Here is a 20,301-nt window from a genome sequence, read left to right as displayed (position 1 = left end):
CGTTCATGAGAATTTTGGATTTTACTTACTTCATTTCAATATTGTTGCTAGTGAATTTTGTGCCTACAGCGATGTTGTGGAAGATATAGAACATATTTTACTACATTGTAAGTTGCATGGAGTCCAGAAGTGCATTTAAAGTGAGCTTAGGGCAGCTCTCTATTTCTCCTGAACGCAACCGTTCAGGAGAATTAGAAAGCTGCCCTAAACTCACTATTTGTAAGTTGCATGCCTCCTGTTTTCTATGATCTTGTTGGGAGCTCCGAAGCATTTGCAGTCTTGTGCGACTTTATTATTATTATTTTTTTTTTTTTGTTCTTTGAGTTATTGTTACTATTATTTATATGATTGAATTTTTGTCTTTCATATGTAATTGTATTATTTTGTGTATTGTCTATGTTTGATTATGTTATGTATTGATGTACTGTATTGTTGATATATTTTTCCTTTGTATTAATATTAAGTATTATTTCATTTTTATTAATGCCGTATTATTATTAAGTTCATTTATTTTCTTTTATAGGACTATTAACATAGTTTAATTATTTATGGCATATTTTAGCATTTTTATTATAATAGAATTTGTATTTTCTGTTTTTTTTTTTTTTTTTTTTTTTTTTTTTGCATTCTTCAAACCTAGATATTGTGTTTTTGTTGTTGAATTGTATCTCCTTGTATTATGAGTTACTTACTTACATCTGTAATCCTCGTGGAATACTTCGTGGAACACGAGAATTTTGTATTTGTTTCTTAATTAAGAAAAAGTACTTGGATTTTTTTTCTATCGGTGCTACAGAGAAAAATTTTCTTGCTTAAATGGGAAGGGGGCGATATATCTGTAGATACCTAAAAGTGCGGTGGAACAGCTATACATTAACATATGTTATTTCCCATTCTTAGGAAGATACAGTTAACTATTTTTTCATATAAATTTCAAGGTTTTATAAGCTTTATAAGGTGTCATACAAACAGAGGAAAGTAATATTTTATTATTCTTATTAAGGCAATGGAACAGAAATAAATTGCAAATATGAAGTCATTATTTTTTTAAAAAATTGCCCTGCCGAAAATGTAAATATTATAAGCTGTAGGAAATTTTAAGGAAGGTGTATAAGGTACAAAAAATACAATATAAACTTTCTTACCCTTATTAAGCTGTAAAATGTTCAAGCACAACATAAAGTCTCTAGATAAATATGATGCAATATAAAGCTCGTTTTGTTGGAGCACTGCACAATATTTTTTGACTTAAATTTTACGATGGAGAACACTTACGGAAAATTAAACTCTTGTTTCAAGAATTGATTTTAATTTTTTATAAACAAATCAACTCCAAAATGTTTATAGCCATACTGGAGGGATTTTATGAAATCGAAACAAATCAACATAACATAAAAATATAAACTTAAACTAGTTCATCAGCCAAATTTTAGCATTCAGGAAAATTTTACGATTTTTCATGAAAAGAATAAATTTGATCCTCTTTCGTAAGCCATAAAATCGAGCTAAAAAACTTCAGTTTTTTACGTCTATTCAATCCCCTTAACTAGGCTGACTTTTCCAATGCAAAAGAGGAGTCATTCCTATTCTTAGAGTCCTTGATTTTTATGTCGCTGTCCCTTTAGCCCCGGTTTTATGTCCCCAGGAAGACGTAAAACAAGCCTTTACTACGTCTCTAGCCTCTCGTTTTTTTTTTCTCATGGATTCTGCGATTCGTTTTTGTTTTTATTTATTCTAACAATGAGATTGTAAACGGCTCAAATAAAAGAGGTAGACATTTTCCAGCAGCTGTGTTGGTGAATGTAACAATGCAGTTCTTCAATTCATTTTGAAATTTCTTGATATTCTATTTTTCGTTCTTTTCTTTTTCTACATAACTGTGAAATAAAAAATGTTTCAGTGCAATCTAAGCAAGGAACTGACGGATGGATACTTCTAATTATAATCAACGCAGCGCATTCTGAAGAATGACAATCAGTATAACCAATAATATGAAATCTAAAAAAGATGATAGCCAGTATAAGCAAATGCAATTTGAAGAATAAAAATCAAGCTAATCAGTGCAATGGAATCTTAATACTATAACTTCAATCAATGTACTATGACTTCAATCAATGTAATGGAATCTAAAGGATGGAGATTAAAACTATATATGCGTTTTGTTATGCAAAAATGTACATTTTTTTTAATTTCTGATTTATTTTTAAAGATGTTTATGATCTAGGAAAAATTCAACCTTATATTGGCGCTGATTTCAATAAAAGCTTCTTAATTTCAAGGAACGAAACTCTTACTGAAAAGACACCGGAATTAGATTATCGTATGAAATATCATTATTTATTTACTTACAATGCCTAGCTTTTGGCGCTGAAGCTATCAGCCGTTTTGCCACCGATACCGCAAGGTTACAGAATTAAAACCAGAAATGGAGAACATTTGTTTAAATGTTCTCAATCCATAGATTGTTCAGAGCTACAAAGAGAATACACTGGGGAATTCCTCAGTCAAATGTAAAACAAGTGAGATTATGGTGTCCTGTAACGACACCATTGTTACTACACGAGGAGAATCTGGGACAATGTACCCTTTATCCAGGAGCTATTGCTAAACTCTTCCCTTAGATTCTACGCAGAAAGTTGAATCATGATTCTTGCTGAATTCCATCAGTCTCTTTGCGGAATGAAAGATCCTGAAAGACAGTCCTCCCATTCTTTGCTAGGAAATCTGCGCTCTTATTTCCCTCTACTTCGCAATAAGCAAGCATTACTGTAACGCTATAAAACTGGCAAGACAATTCACAAGATTTACTCCTTTATAAAATGTTTCGAGTCGCAAGTACTGTTACTGACAATAATCTAAAGGACAGGTCTAGAAGTCGAGAGGATAACCACTTTGGTGAAGGAGACTTTACTGCAGAAAAGCTGTTGCAAGACCGCATGAATTGCTTTACGTTCATCATCAAAACTGGTGGTGGATAATATGGCATACCTCTTCGTAGTATATCCTAATTAAAATTAAATTTGCCACTGCGGTGCCGCTTCTCTCTTCTTCTTCGAATTTATAATTTCATTGCAAACAAGGAAGATCTTGCAGTGGAATGCCGGTGACTATTCATAGGCTAAAGAATCTTTCTTGAAATACATAAAAATTCTAAATTAAAAAAAACCTCTACTATAAGGTTGGATTTTCCTAATTATTAGAGAATAAATATCTAGAGAAGTATTCTGAGTGTTGTAAAAAATTGGAAAGAAAAACGGGCAAAAAGTGTAATGTTCCTTAACTACAAGCTGTGAGAATAATATTAAATTTAATCGCTGTGTTGGCAGTGTATTAAATATCCATCATATTCCTAATAGGTTTGTAGCGAAAAATTTCAACGATTTTTCAAGTTATGTATACCATTTTCCCGAAATGATCCGAGTTTTGTTCGGTTATTACAATTCAAAGATCATCAGTTCTTCATCATTCTAAAATTTCCTTAATAGCAAAAACTACCCCTCGATCACTGCGAAAGGAAAAGGGGGGCTGAGCAAAAGAGTGTTTAATGCTGCATATCGTTCGCAGAGCCCTTTTTAAACGCATTAAATGCACAGCTCATGAAAAATACATTTAGAAAGCGTGTAAGCAACCGGCGTTTTTCTTCACTACAAACACTGGGCGACAGAAATGTTTCGAATATATCTTGCCTGTTCCTTAAAAAGCGGGTAACTCTCTGATGTATAATAAGAAGAGGAAAGCATTATTTTTTTCTTTCCTGCTGTAAATCATTCAGTATTTTTTTTTTTTTTTTTTTTTTTTTGCTAGAATTATTATTTCAAAAGTAGCAAATACTGACAGAGTAAATAATTCATTAATTTTTGCTTTTAATGCAGCAAAAATTAGCTAATTTGCAAGAATTATAATGAAGAATTGAGGCTTTCATTATCGTTAAGTCTTGTATAATACGTCATGCAGCTGTACTGAAGAAAATACTTTTAAAGAACGCATTTATTTAAGTTTTTTGGTTTCAGAAACTTAAAAATTAATGCACACATGTACAGAATAAAAGTTACAGTCACCATTACCTCTAAGCAATGATTGATGTGCTGTGGGGTGTGGATTTTATGTAGCCCGTGAGCTAATTTTTTAGTGGTCCATGTCAAGGCTAAACTCGTATTATTATTGACGGCGAATTTCCAAATGCATTCATATTTCCATATTTTAATAATCTTAAAATTACATTCAGGACTTAAGTATCAACATCATCACTGCCTTTGGTTAGCTTGTTCTTTGAGCTCCAGCGATATTCTCATTAATCGCATTGAGTTTCATCCTCTAAAGACAAGAACATATATATGTATTTAAAAATGGTATTTTGAATTCTTTTGTTTATTCTTACCTTTGAATTCTATACCTTTGAACCACCGCAGTGTTGAAATAACCGATAATAACTATACCAGGATCTATTTCAAAATACTTGATATATACAATATAATATGCACCCCTGGTAACTTAAATTGGCTTTCAAGGTTACAGAAGTTCACTACATCTATGTTGCTTTCAAAGTTACAGAAGTTCACTGCATCTATGTTGCTTTCAAGGTTACAGAAGTTCACTCCTTCTATGTTTAATTATACCTTTCGAAAGGAAAACAAAAGAAAGTATTCATATAAAAGTACGATTGTAGACTGGTCTGATTCGGTTGTACATGTTTCCAACTTAAATTCCTTATGAATCCATTTAACTTTTTATTGAAGTTACAAGGTTTATTTTAACTAACATATTATTTTTATCTTAATTCTTTTCTGTAATTTCTGTTTTTTTCCATTACCCTTTATTAGAATGCAAATTATTTTGAGTTAAAATAAGGATCGAATTTGTAGTTTCGAAAGAGTGCTGCGATAAACACTTATTACTGCTATTTATCTTAAGAAAGAAATGCTCCCCAAGCTAGCCTATGAACTGTTTAGTGAGTTTTATATATGTTAGCATGTAAGGTTAGAAACCCTACCGACGGAACCGAGATGGTAACTGAACTATATTTTACTACTTTAAATACTTAAGTTATTGAAAACCCACAAGTATCAATGGATAGTAATTTTTTTTATTTTAAGTTATACTACAAGATGCACTTCTGATAAACATTTTAGTTAATTTTACTTTTGAATTATAACTGACTAATTTGAATTATAACTGACTGACATAATAATAATTAGACTTTTATTTAGTTCCAAAGATGATAACTAATCAGAACAAGAGAAGTTTAAATAAAGGCCATGATGGAGTTCCATGCCTGTAGCACTTAGTGACTCAAATCAACAATGATCCGAGTTGATTGTGGAGGACGTTGAATTTGTGGTTCAATCATGCCCATACGTACTAGATCAAACGAAGATCGAGTGATCTCGCAGGACAAGGCAGCATATCGACGCTCTATAGAGCATGTTGGATGATAGCAGTGGTAGGAATAAGCGTTATTCTGTTGCAAAAGGTTCTCTGGAATGTTGCTCAAGTACGGCAGTACAATCAATGCAGTTAACACTCTGAAGAACAAATTTGCTAATTCAGAAGTCAAACAACAAAAATCAGAGTTAAATTTTCAAAATTTTCGCAGGACTATTTTCGATGGTTTTTACCAAATCACCAGCCTCAGCTGCAAAACCGCAAAAATGATTTGCCGAATGAATTAGTATTTATTCGGCGTATTATTGCGTTTTAACAAATTTGCTGTCAAGGAATGTTGGATAACAATGAAAGTGCTGCATGCTGTGATAGAAAATTGCTCTTCAGACCATAATTCCTGGTGTAGGTCCAACGTGTCTACGTCACACATTCCTCAAGTACAAATTTCGCTTTGAATTCGTAAATAATGACACCTGCGAATGTGGTGAGGTAGGTGACACTGACCATCTTTTCTTTTCATGCACCCTCAGAGCCCAATACAGGCTCAAAAAGCCTAATGACAATTACTGGCCCAATGGTTCCAGACTACAAAGAGACGAACCAGCTAAAGATCAAGGCTTTAAGAGATCAATGCGTAATAATCTACAGGGCAGAGCCCAGCAACAGGTGTGCAAATTTGCAGTAACGACCATAGTGGTCCCCCTTGAAAGCCCTTAGGGCTCAGTGTATACACACCGGCAGACATTTGCTGGCTGGACACATCGTATCTCAGTGACTATGGCCAACACTAACTTCATCAAATCTTACTAATTAGAGACATCAGCTACCACACGGCTACTTACTTCTTATTGTCAACTGGTAGTTACGTTGCAATGCACCATCTTTAACATATTGGTGTTCACTTTAATACATACCTTGTTGGAAAATGAAATCCCAACACCAAGCAAGAGTTGTGCTAGATAAACATAACTTCCTGTTTAGACATCTGACGTCTATTCGGATTTCGCACAGGATGAATAAGGAGGTGTGCACTAGCACATGAACTACAGCACACAGTACATAACTCTCAACTAATGTATACTCGTAAAGCTCCTACACTGTTCTGCCTGTACCCTGTTGGTGGTAACCACTAGCATTTCTCTATGTATTGTTTGAATTTATATATATATAATCGTACGAATATCCTATGAATGTGTATTATTAACTTTGTAAATCTACACACTTGTATCTCTTAATCATATGTAATGCAACAACAGTGTAGGTATTTTCATAGTCAGTTGTAATACCCTATTACTTGATTTATGCAGTATGACAATAGAATGTTAGCAACTCTTCAAGGGTCCCGTAACCGTGCCCATGTTGTGAACCCCCCCTTTGTTTTTTCAGAAATAGAACATTAAATTTGCCGTCTCCACGGAGTTGTGTTACCGTGGGATGGTCCTCTTTGGCATCTCCCTGCTGGGTTGGTACTCAATTCCGTAGGGGTATACCTAGATATATCCGAGGTGGAAGCCAGCCGTGCGGTTTAAACCACTAAGTCGCATATGGCGCTAATTTGGAACTGATAGTAGGACCGCTATGGGGCATCTGGCTCGGAGTTGTCCCTCGATTTGTTATCTTTTGCTGTGTTACTCTAGTGCCAACAGGAGTTCGAATGTCTGTTGCAGATGTAAAGTGATGCACCACAAATAGTGGGCATCACATTTTCATCATCAGATTTATGCGGAATATCTGATGCACCATAGATATTCCACAGAAAATACGGCGGTCTTTCCTTTGAGTGGTGGCACGAGTGCTGCCGCACACCAGTCTTCTTGAGACAGCACCTTCCAATGATCACTGCTGCAAATACGCATGCATAGTGAATATATCCCTGACAAGTCTTCCTGCAATACCGCGAAAAGAAAATCCACCTTCTCGTAGCTCTGTTATACATCGTTCAAACGATACATCGCGTGTTATACATCGCTCAAACGTAGTAATCTGCTAATACTGTCCTTTTGTCTCAAATTTCACTTACAACAACCAGTGCGGAAGATGAATCATCGCGTATTAAAAGCAAATTGGATTTGCATGATCTTAGTAAGGTTACTAGAGCACACTTATTCATCCTGTGCGAAATCCGAATAGACGTCATCCTTCAGATGTGTAACAGGCCTACCAAGTTATGTTTATCTAGCAAAACTCTTGCTTGGTGTTGGGATTTCATTTTCCAACAAGGTATGTATTAAAGTGAACACCAATATGTTAATTTCATTTACTAACTAAAATATTTTATTTTCAATTCTTACAGTTGCAACTTAGTTAAGTTTGAAGAAAACAGTAATTCACCACTAATTTAGCATGATGAAATTTACTATCCAAATTTGATTCACTGTATGATGCTGATATTGTTAAATGATACTTCACATTTCTAAATTGTTTATACTTTTTTTTTTACTTTCTGTATGCCCAGGGGATAACAAATTAACGTTTGTGTGCTCCAAGGCTTTATTTCTCTGTCTGCAGTAAATGGTAGTTAACAGTCTGGTGTAATTATTCGCGTGGTTTTTTATTTTTAATTATATGTGATTAATCTTATATTAAGATGTCTATAAAAACGTTTCTGCATTTAAGCAGTAAGTGCTTTTGGATTTTCTAAACAAAATTAACAATATAAGATTAGAGCTTCTACTATGCGAAATAGCTTAACTTTACCATCTAATTGCTATCCATAAAGGTTATTTTAAAAAATGACGAGTTATGGCCCCCTTATGCTATTTAATTATAAACACAATATGCAACTCAAAATCAACGCGGATTTTTATTAGCCTTCCACTGACTTCTTACCAATTTAAAAAGCACAACCAATACCTCTCCTTAACTTCTTATCAAATTAAAAAGCACAACCAATACCTCTCAGTAACTCCTTTACAATTACTAGATGCGAATTACGCAGGCAAAATGGCAGCACTGTGGCTCAAGTTCCATTAGGCTAACTGTTAAGATTAACGGTCTAATGCCACTTGCCCTTCAATTTTCACAAACTTTCTAGTCTTAGCAAATATCGTAATGAGCTAAGAAGAGGAATTTAACTTACACAAACTGTTAGTAAACTTAGAAATAATTATCGCAAGAATTTTCTAATGTTTTTTTCATATAAGATCAAATACACAGATATGATTGCTTACACATAAGATCGGTTTCCTATATTTTAAAATTTGCTTTCAGAAAATTAAGTATAACAATTTTTCGTGTATTAGTCGCCACTTATTTTTACGAATAATTTGCAATTTTATTAGAATAATTATATTAATAAAACAATACATATATTTTTTACATAGACTCCAAGCACTTTGAATAGGGTAAACTCACTATGAAAACAAATGCTCACCATCACCAACAGACATCTCCTTTAATGTAACCACATCCAAAGAAGACAAAAACGACAGAAACCGTAATGATTCTTTTGCAGAGGGTTCACTCTATTTCATTCTTTTTCTGGAAATTCTATATTTAACCAAAAACATCTCAGTGATACATTAAAAAGCTTTTTAAATCATTTTAGTACTCACTCCACTTCGTGCGTTGCCTTTTAATCAATTCTAGGTGTCGTGTCGTAATGTCAAGGTGTGACTGTATATTTCTTTCAGCATGTAAATTTAGGAGAATATAAAATGCCTGCCAAAATTATAAAATTGTACACATTGCTTTGTCAAAATGAAGGTCACGGTTTCGGAAAAACTCGTGACGTAAAACATTTCTCCCTAGTAGTACCCCTTTCCCTCCCGTCCCCACCTGGGGTTTCATTCGGTCATTCACCCTTTCTAAAAAATAAAAAAGAGAGATAACCCATTGAAAACTCTACCCCTTTCCGTTACAGCCCCTGGAAAGGCCCCTCACTCGCCCCTTTACTACCCTCACTTCCGCTGATTTTACCCTTGCCCCGACTTTCACGTCACCATTGTGGGATTAACCCTTTAAAAACCACTTCGTTTGCGACTTGAAATGGGAACTCGTACAGTCCTTTCAGAAGTGGGCCACGACGTATCAGGATAGAAATATTCACATGCCCTTCAGCAGTGTTCGATATTCTGATAAAAATACAGAATTTTTTTAATGCAGTAGGTTCGTTAAAATAAATAGTAATTTAATCTGTACAAAAATAAGTACTAAGAACAAATTTTGGGGAATGAAATAGACGCGAGAGAATTTATATATATATATATATAGATATATATATATAAATTCTCTCGCGTCTCTCTCTCTCTCTCTATATATATATATATATTTCTAGCACGTTTGGTGCTAATATATATATATATATATATATATATTAGCACCAAACGTGCTGGAAACTCACTTTTTGTGAGTACTATTTGTGTGCCCGAATCACTTTTCAAATTATTGTCTCAAAATGTTATAGTGATTTATTATTTTTAAAAGAAGTTAATGAAAAAAAAGAAAGGAAATCTGAAAAAATTCATATTTAACATCGCACCGGAGGATTCGCTTAGGTTTCTTACGCTTTCGCTGAGCATCGCAGTGTACTAATCTGCTCTTGAATTCATTCCTGATAACTTTTTTTTTTTTTTTCTCTTTAGCTCTAAGCATCGCTTTCTTCGCACTTATGCCACATAAAGTTCAGCAGCATAATCATAAAATGTTAAAAAGAGAATGTCTTTATAATTCTTGATAAAAGTGTTAGGGATTGCCAATATATATATATTATTTTCGTTATATTATTTCTTTGAAACCTAGTCGCTGGTTCTGCCAGCCGCATAAAAGAGTTATAAGAAAAAAAAAATGTGGCAGTGAAAGAAATTCATTATCTTCATACTTTTAACTAAAACTGCTTAAAGCTATTAATTTAATGAAACTTAAATTTCTAGACATCTTTAATTCGTATTTTCAAAAGTATAAGTAAAAAAGAAATTCAGATTTTTAATGATTGCCAAAAATTACTTTTTGAAGTTTTTGCTCTCTCACTGAGATTCTAGCCTGCTGTTACACTCCTAGTAAACCCTTTTTTTTTTTTTTTTTTTTTTTTTTTTTCATTTTTATTATTATGCATCATTTCCTACTCACTTAAGCCATATGCAATTCAACGGTAAATTTACAAAAATTTTAACAGCATAGCGGTATTATTTAGAATTCCCGATACAGTGTCAAGTGTTCGCATACATTTTTCTGTTTTTTTCAGTCTTTACTCAGCTTATCATATCAATTACTAAGATGGCTTTACAAAACTCCTTTTTTATCTTTTTACTATTAACAATTTGTGTGTTAACTTTTTTATTAAATATCACGTTCTTGGCCGTTACGCCACACAAATTTCAATCCTAAAGCAAAATCGCAAAATATTTAGAAACAGCATATCTTTAGAATTTCCTATAGACAGACTCGCACGCTGGAGATAAAAAATAGGCAGCCCTCGAACATCTAGGCACTACTATCCAGATCCCATTGCCACGCTCCACACTGATGTTTACGCTAAATGTGATGGCCAAAGAAGAGTGACAGAGACAATGGGACCAAGGACCTCAAGGCAGAAGGACCCATTCACTTCTCCCATGTGTCGATACTGAGCGCACCATTTATAATTATTATCTCTCTCAATATATCTCTGATCATGGACCGTACCCAAAGTACTTCTATGAACGAAACCTTTCAGAGAGTGAAATATGCGTTTGTAGCAATCCGGGTGATCCAGACCATTACTTATTCCAATGCCCAATAACAGCAGACCATCATATCCGCCATCCCACAGCACCAGGAACAGACTTCAAACGCTTCCTGATAAAGCACTGGAAAATCCACAATAGTATCAAAAAGATAATTGATATACTCCATCGTCACGGCTTGGAAATGTGTGCACCATAACTGTTATAAGTGCTTCTTCTTCTCGGCACAAAAGCCAGTTTTTCAATGAGGATGCCTTTACAGTCATTGCAATAGATTATCGTAGTGTAGCAAGGATTTAGCACCTAGACAATACGACCACAGTTATGCACATCAAAAATGGAATAACTGGAACTGGTGAACTCTATTGTATGTATGAACTCTGACTCAATCCATGAACTTTTCATGAACTATCAATGAACTGTGAACCATCTACAAACTGCTACACTATCCCAAAAACATCCCATTAATATCACTATATTTCACCATCAACTGTAATGTATGGTATTGTAATGTCATTGTCACCGGCAACTATATCTTTCGGCCCACAAGTTCTCAATGCCTTGATGATAACGTTTCAGTTAACACCGATGCGTGGCGTAAGTACACCCTGTGGAGGTGTTCTTCTCAAGACGGTTAGTGTGAAGGAGCGACACCAGTTCTGTCAATGGCGATATGTTGGTGCTTCCCACACTTAGCCCTGTCCTTTACTGGAGATAATTTTTTTTTTTTCGTACAGCGGTTCAACTGCTCGCTTTTAAATAGTTAATTCTGTTAATCGAAAATTTATTTGTTAATTTTTTACAAAATATAAAATAGTTAATAAAATAAATTCGAAATTCAAAATTCAGGCTTCCAGGTGCCCATGTTCGGGTGGAGAATTAAGTTATTCAAAATTTGATGGATCTAGGTACCGTAGTTTAATCACAATGCAAGAAGTCTGCATACATTTATACAGATTCTTCATTTTTTCATTTCTTTAAATATATAATAAAGGGTGATAATATTCGGTGGAAAAAATCTGCAAGGCGGTACGCCGGTTATAGTCAAGGAGGTTAGAATAGATGGAATAAGCTTGACGTCACAAAAGTGAAGGCAAGAAAATGTATGTCAGCAAAATGACATATAACTAATCATGCTTGCCATACAGCGTACGGACAAGACTTCGAAACATATTGTTAAATAAAATTACATTGACTGTGACAGAAAATATCAGCTTTCACAGACTCAGAAAAGTGTCTTTGTCAAAACTTGCATAAAATACCATTGAACTAACGAACCGGTCTTCTAGGTTTTACCATGTATGCATTTGTTTTATAGTTACCATTTACACATTTTAATGTACTTAGGTACTATTAAATTTGAAACAATTATTTACAATCCTTACGATTAAAAAAAAAGGGGGGGGCGAACTACCATTTAAATTTATGTTATGTTGTTTTCACTATTCTTCTCTCATTTCTCTCAGAAATGAGAGAAGAATATTCGAGCACTAGAAGTATAGGCTATATTTCACATATTACTATTTAAAGCCGCCAATTATTTTACCCTCATATTAGTACTATAAATTTGAAGCAGGCAAATGGTACTCAGTTTTGTTTCATTGCCATGGAAATTATTTTTTCATAGCATTATGTTTAAATTTAAAACTAGGTAAGTAAATGAAAAGAGATTCTAAGACAATCTATTAGGCGTTGTATCAGTTTCGCGAATTAATTTGCTGTATTCACTTCTGCAGCTAGTGTATTAATTAATGACGTATGTTGTTAAGCAAAAAATGTACTTCAATTCGTAGATGGATTTACGTGTTTAACGCTCTCAGCATAAAAAACATATTTTTTATATTATTCTATCTATGAATGCTTTCCTAGATTTTTTAATTTCCAGTCTAGTGAATCTGATGTTTATTACAAAGGATATATCATTGAAACGCAATAAAATTACATTGGTGTACTATTATTCCGCGCAAAAGTCCCTCGAATAATTTAGGAACATTAAATCAATAATATCTGTTATCTCCTAAATGAGCTTTATATTGATATGAAAAATAAAAGAATAGCTTTAAAGAAATTACTTTTGAATTTTAAAACAGATAATAGTAGTCACTCGCCATAGTACATTTTACTTTTCCGCAATTATTGGTATAAAATGAAGTTTCTAGTAAAAGTTACATATTTTCATTCAGCAAAATTCCCGATGTGAAGGATTAGATACAGCTGGAATAATCAAACATTTTATACCAAAACATCTGTCTATTTTCAAAGTAATATTTTAATTACCTTTATGTGTACTCCAAATTATACAAGAGCCTATTTGTAGATGCATTCCGAGGGGTTAGCTCTTCTCTTCACTGAGTATTATCTCTTCATTCTGTCATAAAATACAAAACACACATGAAAATGATTTTAAATATGGTATTGTCAGTTATTCAATATAAAAGATATAAAGTAATGCATGACTAATGGTTACGCATATTTCCGTAAATGAGATATATAATTTGTGGAGTTATGAAATTTTTTTATTATTTGAACAGAAGGTGGAAATATTTATAAAAATAAATAAGTTTCATACATTATATCAGAAATCACATTTTGCACTATAACAATACTTACAAACACTTTTCGCACTATAAACAATATTTATAAATACTTCATTGTTTACATTTATGAAGATAATACTAATTCAGTTTTTTTGTACTGATTAGCAGTGTACTTATATATGTATATATATTCCACGCTAAATTACACAGGTACATTACTTCTAAATTTTAAAATCTAATCTAAATTTTAAAACTCCAAACATAGAATCTATGTCTTTGGAAACCATTAATACTTTATATTCCGAAATTATATATTTAATATTCCTCTTTATATTTTCTTCCGTAGTGAATGGCTACATGTTTATTATGTAGATTATACTGTTATGTTTACAGATGGCTTAAAGTTGGCTAACAGTATTAATGGAGGCGCTGGCGTCTTTTGAAGGTTTTTCATTTTACAGTCCTGTTGGAAGGAAAGGACTACTTTTAATGCTGAAATTATGGCCATGCCTTATCCCAACTCCAGAGTCACGTTGAACACGTTGCAAAGTTTGTCATAATCTCTGATTCTAAAGCTGCTCTTCTAGCCATTTCTTCTTTTGAATCACCAATATCTTTTGATGTTTTGAAATGTTAACAGTTATTAAACAACTATATCAAATAATTTACCATGCAGTTTACGCTATCACACTGTGGCCTTCCGTGTGTGGCCGAAATGAAAAGGCAGATTTGTTGGCAAAGAAAGGGATCAATATATTCCAAATAACTGATTACCACATCCTTTTTACACTGCCTAAAGAGCAATAAAAAATTACAACAGAGAAGCTTTTTGGATAGACTTTACTAAAAGAAACAGCCATAAAGTATAGATTAACAGAATTTTTGACATTCCTTTATGGCCCAGAAATAAATCTCTATCTATCTTTCTTCTTTTTACTAGCTATGATTGTCTTTCAAAACATCTGCATCGAATGAATATTGTTCCAAGCTCGATTTATAATAAGCAACCTCCATAAGGAAATGGATGCCCCATATCTGAGTTGTCGCCCTGCGTTTAATACTGGATCACTGTGAGAGAGAAATTGTGAGGAGAGACACAAAATAGATAAACTTATATAGATTTATAGATTATACTGTTTATTTATAGATTATACTGTTTATTTATAGATTATACTGTTTATTTATAGATTATACTGTTTATTTATAGATTATACTGTTTATTTATAGATTATACTGTTTATAAATTATACTATTTTTAGTTTTCTTGTCCTTCATAATTGCTTCTGTCTACAGCTTTGTAATCTGCTATTAGAAATTTGAAAAAAAAAAATACTTCTACATTTTGTACATTGTTACATTTGATAAGCAGTTCATGGCTATTATGTGAAAGATAAATTAAAGAATCTTGTGATCAAATGACTAAACAGTGGTTATGGCTCTAAAAACTGGCAGTTTATCATAATGAGTTATTAGGTTAGGTTATTTTAATATGGCAAAGCACACATGGGCTATCTACCTAAGGTAATGAATGCCGGACGTCTTATGAGAAACTGGATGGTATTCATGTTACACATTTGAAAAACCTCAAAATTAATCATGCAGTCAGCCCATGGGACTGGGCTCGAACCGAGGTCGAATTATCAGTGATAAACTATCTTCACAACTCGGCCATTGATTGGGTATCAGGATGAGTGGATGATTTGTGTTGTAGTAGTATAACGTAATGCAGTGTGAAGCGGAAAAGAGACATACTAAACTACAATCGATTCTAATATTAATGTTTTATCAGAGTGACCATTTTATAAATTAGTTTTCTTTAAGCTTAATACTATATGATGTTTAAAGAAAACTGGAACAAGTTTATATGTTTATTCAAGTTAATTTCATATAAAATTTAATTATAGAATCAAAATTTGTGTAATATATACACATCATCTAAAGGTGACCGCAGATTATGCATGCTCTGAAATCTAATGTACGGGTTCTGTGAACAGATGTCAACTACTTCTTTACAGGATAGTTACAGCAATTTCAAAATTATGAGAAAACACTGAGCTATAATGCATTTAACATATTAAACAAATGATTATGTATTTCAAAAACACGTTAACCTATTCACAATTAATTAATATTCCCACTATCTAACGCTAGGCAGTTTATATGTGCGTTAGTACTTTTTCTGGCATTTTTAAAGATTTTATGTGAAAATAATAAGATTTCATTTTCATGTTTGGGAAACTTTTATGAATTAACAAACATATTTTTTAATATCGAAGACAATAATGAGTTATAACTAGTAATCAATAAGAATATTAACATTTAGTTATCATTTTTAAAACTATTATTCATATTATACTAATTCATATTATGGAACTTATGAGCAAATTGTTCAAAATTTATCCTATTAATATATCTTATTTTGTCTAACTTGAGCAATCTTCTTCTCTTATGCCAAACATAAAATGTTATAAGTCTCATAATTATTAGCATGTCTTTTGTATTAGTAATTGCATTCATAAAATACTAATAACAGAAATGTCTCAATCTCTTAGTACCATGCCTACTATGGCCCTCGCTTCGATATCTTAATCCACGTTCATTATAGTTCATGTCTCTATGTCTTAATTCCATATTTATTATAGTCCATGTCTCTATGTCTTAATTCCATGTTTATTATTTACTTGTCTCAATCCCATGTTTGATAACACAAAAACTTCGTTACCGAACTTTAATTTCGTACCTTGCAAGAGCAGTCTAAAAGGGTCATAAACTCTTTTAAGAACTAATAGCTTAAACATTTGAACTAAAACTTTAAGCTTATGTTTAGTAAATTTTATATGAAAGGCATTCTATACGAAGAATGGCCGATAAGTCAGTCGTGAAATGTGTCCCAGAAAATGTGTCGGCGATATGAAAAATATTCGTTAACTATAATCGCTCTACCTACCAAATAATATAGAAAGAACTTTGCACCGGATCACCAGTTGTTTATAAAATTACGTATTTATGAAGAAATGCGTATGGAAAAATGAGTGTGTCGTTGAGTCTCCATATGTTAACAGTATTAAAAATAACACAGTGTATCAGAACCGTAAAGAAACCTTGAAATTACATGACGATGGTGAACATGGCGTTATTTTTAAAATTTTAATGGGTGATGAAACGTGCATACCATTTTTGACATTCCAACACGTCAAGAAAGTAAAACAGAGATCTTTGAAGATGACTCCCAACCAACAATGGTGAAAAGACAACTAGAAATTTTTAAAAAAAAGTAATATATGCCGTTTTTCTTCAGAAGTGCGGGACTGGTTAAAGCCTTTTAGCATCTTCTAATTCAGTGCTCCGCAACCTTTTCTCACCTGCGACACACAAAAAATCTTTCTGGAATTTCGTGGCACACCAAAGAGTTCCGAGTTATCAAGGAAGTGCAGAAAAAAATTCAAATGCTAACACACTTACAATCACACACACAACCACACAAGTGAAATATATAAAAACATTTAAAATAGACATTATCAAGGAAAAAAATTGTCATTGTGTATTAAATACATGATAAAAAATTCAAAATGTCAAATACATGTATTTGATTGCGGCACACCTATATCCTACTCATGGCACACCGGTTGCGGAGCACTGTTCTAATTCAGCAAGACTGTCAGTCACGTTTCTTGAACAGAAATACATCAACGTGATAAGGCATCCTTTCTATTCTTCTCGTCTTGCTATGTGTGACCTTTGGCTATTTTTTAAACCAAATTCTTAAATAAAATTTAAGTGACCGTCGTTTTCGTTCCGAAGATAAGACTGATGAAGCTATAGAAGCGTGTGTTTTCATCGATTTCAAGAAATGGATGGTCTAAAGCATTCAGTCTTTACAAAATTCATCTATAAAAGTGCATTTATGTTGAAGGAAACTACTTTTAACACAACTAAAATTTATAAGTTTAGCTTTACCATTTAGCTGAAGCTGAAACATTTCAGAGGTACCCGTGTATTAGCCAGTAAAAGATTGATGGACATACAAAAACAATAGTAAAATAAGTATGAATATAGCGTTCGAAATTGTGAATTCTATTCTACAAAGTTACCTCAAACGACGTTACTTTCAAATGCTGCTTAATGAAGGACAGCCAGAACTATTATTACATACCGATGCAAGATGGCTAAATAGAAGTAAACAACTGTAACAATTTAGTGATTTGTTAACTGAGGTTAAAGTTCTTCTTGAAGAACAAGATCAAAATTGTGCAAACCTAAATGATGAAGCTTCGCTCAGCGATTTAGCGCTTCTTACATATTTTAAATTAACTGATTTAAATTTAGAATTGCAAGGGAAAAAAAGACAATTAACAAAATGATCAATAACGCTAATGCATACGGAATAAAGTTTGCTATGCTAATAAAGATCGTAAAAAAACAGTTTGAATCACTTTCTAAATATTTCCGATCACCTACAAAAATTTCAGAATTGTAACTAGAACATTAAGAAATGCGTTACAAAAATTAAAAAAGTGATTTAAGACTGAAGATAGATTTCTTTATTTTAAAAAAACATTATTGTGCACTTCCTGCCTTTAACTTTTAAAGAGATTTAAATGTAAAACATATTGGAGCAAAATTTCCAATTCAGTTAATAGTGAAAGAAAAGCGTTAGAAAATGATGTTATATCTCTAAACACTGGTCTGACCTTTTGAGCTAGAGACTTTTGGTAACATGTTAGTCTGTAACGTACCCCAGCACCATCAAATGTAGCGAATGTATCTACTCTGCTTGTGCTACAGTTTTGCGTCTACATACATTTGAATAGTGAAACACACACAAGGCACAAGTTTTAATGTATAACGGTGCCTCAAGATCGGTAGATCGATCGAGACATATTAGAAAAAAGGCCCACCAGCGGCCGAGCGGTTAAGTCGCTGAACACTGGTAGTTCGGTCCGAGGTTCGAATCCGGCGAACGGGCTGGCTGCATGGGTGTTTTCGTGGTTTTCCCCATGTGTAACGTGTATACGAGCCCGTTTCCCTCAGAAAGTCCTCCACGAAGGCATCCCTCCCCTTAGGCAGATAGCCCTAGTGTGCTTTGCCGTAATTAAATACACCAACACCAACCAACATATTAGAAAAAAAGAAGCTTATCATATAATACATATAAAAGTTGGCAGCTACATTTCTATATAGTACTGAATTTTGTACCTTTACCGCTAACATAACTAAATTAAAAAAATGTCTTTAGCATATTATTCATGAATTAAGTTTGAGAATTTTTTATAATTCTGTCAACTTTTATGAATATAAGCTAATCAGAAATAAGGGCAGATTTGTCCTTGTGCATTCTTTTCCCACTTTTTTTATTTCTTCTTCTTTTTTTCCTTTTCCAGTTCTACCAGATTGGTATATAAACATAAACAATCCAAATATAAATTCTAAACTCATTCGTAATAAAAGTATGCTCTTTACAGTGGAAAAACAGCCAATCAATTTTTGTAGTGATTAATATATTTACAATAATATCTCATGATATTTCTCGTTAAATATGTTGATGCTGAAGCTCCCTAAGGAAAGAGTCATTTAAAATTTCCTCTTCTTTCTTGAATATTTATTATGTTTGTCCTTTAATGAGTCGTTTGTAAATGTATAATTCACAAAGATTTTATTAAATGAGGTATCTAAAATTATTTCCATACATAGAATTGATTCTGATTTTTAGCTAATGTTTAAAATAAAACATGCAGATAGAAATCCTATAATTATGTATAAAAAATTTGAGTGCTAAAAATATTTGTTTAAAATACTCAGCGAGCTGAAACATACAGAGGTTTAACTAACTCGGCGATTTCCAAACTTTTTAATTCTTGAAGCTATTTAGTGGAAAACCATGGCTGATCTTCACCAAATTTCGATGCAGTTTTTTGTTCTAAATTAATGTTTTGTTAATAAAATCATATTTTAAAAGTTTGAAATTTAGAATAATATCTCAGCTCATTTTCAGCTATCGCCAGATCTCATGATTTTGTCAGAACTTGGTTATATAGAAACGTTTCTCCAAAGACCCATAAATTAAACCATTTTTGTTGCTGTGAATTGTACGCTATTGGTGACATTAGCAATCCATTCAAGAAAAGCAGCAGCTAGAGTGCACTGTATGCAATAGCAGGCCTAAATTAAGACACAAAATAGAATAGAAAAAAGTTGCATGAATCCTTCTCCTTTGTTGTGTATGTGTTCCTTCTTTGGACTTTTTTTTTTCCACTTTCAACCGATGATAACTTCAGGTTTTCATGTGGAGCATTTAAGCGACTTCTGGTGTTATTTTTTTAACGAATGTTTTTTTTTTAAGGATTGTAGTGGAGACCAGAGCTCTACGATGACATGTAATTCAGAAAGACTGAAGTAATAACTTTGATTAGAATTTGATTTCATCTTGAAAAACAGCACACCTAAATCCCTGGTAGATTGTAGTTTTGAAATGTGATTTCTATTTTGCTGTGAAATGACATGACTGTACGACTTTCAGCTTTTATTTTTCGGGAATAAGAATTTGATTTCTATTGTCACAGAGAAGGATTATTTTATTTTCTTGCTCAGTTTTTCCTGCTTCAAGCGAAAATACTAGGATTATCTCATTCATATACTAGACTTAGTGGTAATGCCATAACCAACAAATGTTTTAATATTAATGGTACTAGTATGGTTACATTTCTAATAAAACGAGATGA

At 32.8% G+C, this 20,301-nt stretch overlaps 1 long non-coding RNA gene across 1 annotated transcript in view; it reads right to left on the bottom strand.

Annotated features, from left to right (window-relative positions):
* Positions 1 to 20,301, bottom strand: part of LOC118206069 (uncharacterized) — a 96,057-nt gene that overhangs the window by 47,520 nt on the left and 28,236 nt on the right. Inside the window, exon 2 of the long non-coding RNA XR_004761122.2 lies at positions 13,323 to 13,413. This is a non-coding gene — a long non-coding RNA (uncharacterized LOC118206069). The remainder of the gene's footprint in view (positions 1 to 13,322; positions 13,414 to 20,301) is intronic.

This window comes from Stegodyphus dumicola, chromosome 8 (assembly GCF_044657685.1).
Source record: "Stegodyphus dumicola isolate Sdum_Otavi_A_Nest chromosome 8, ASM4465768v1".
NCBI lineage: Eukaryota > Metazoa > Arthropoda > Arachnida > Araneae > Eresidae > Stegodyphus > Stegodyphus dumicola.
Note: the sequence above shows the minus strand (reverse complement) of the source record. Positions and strands in the feature narration are given on the sequence as shown.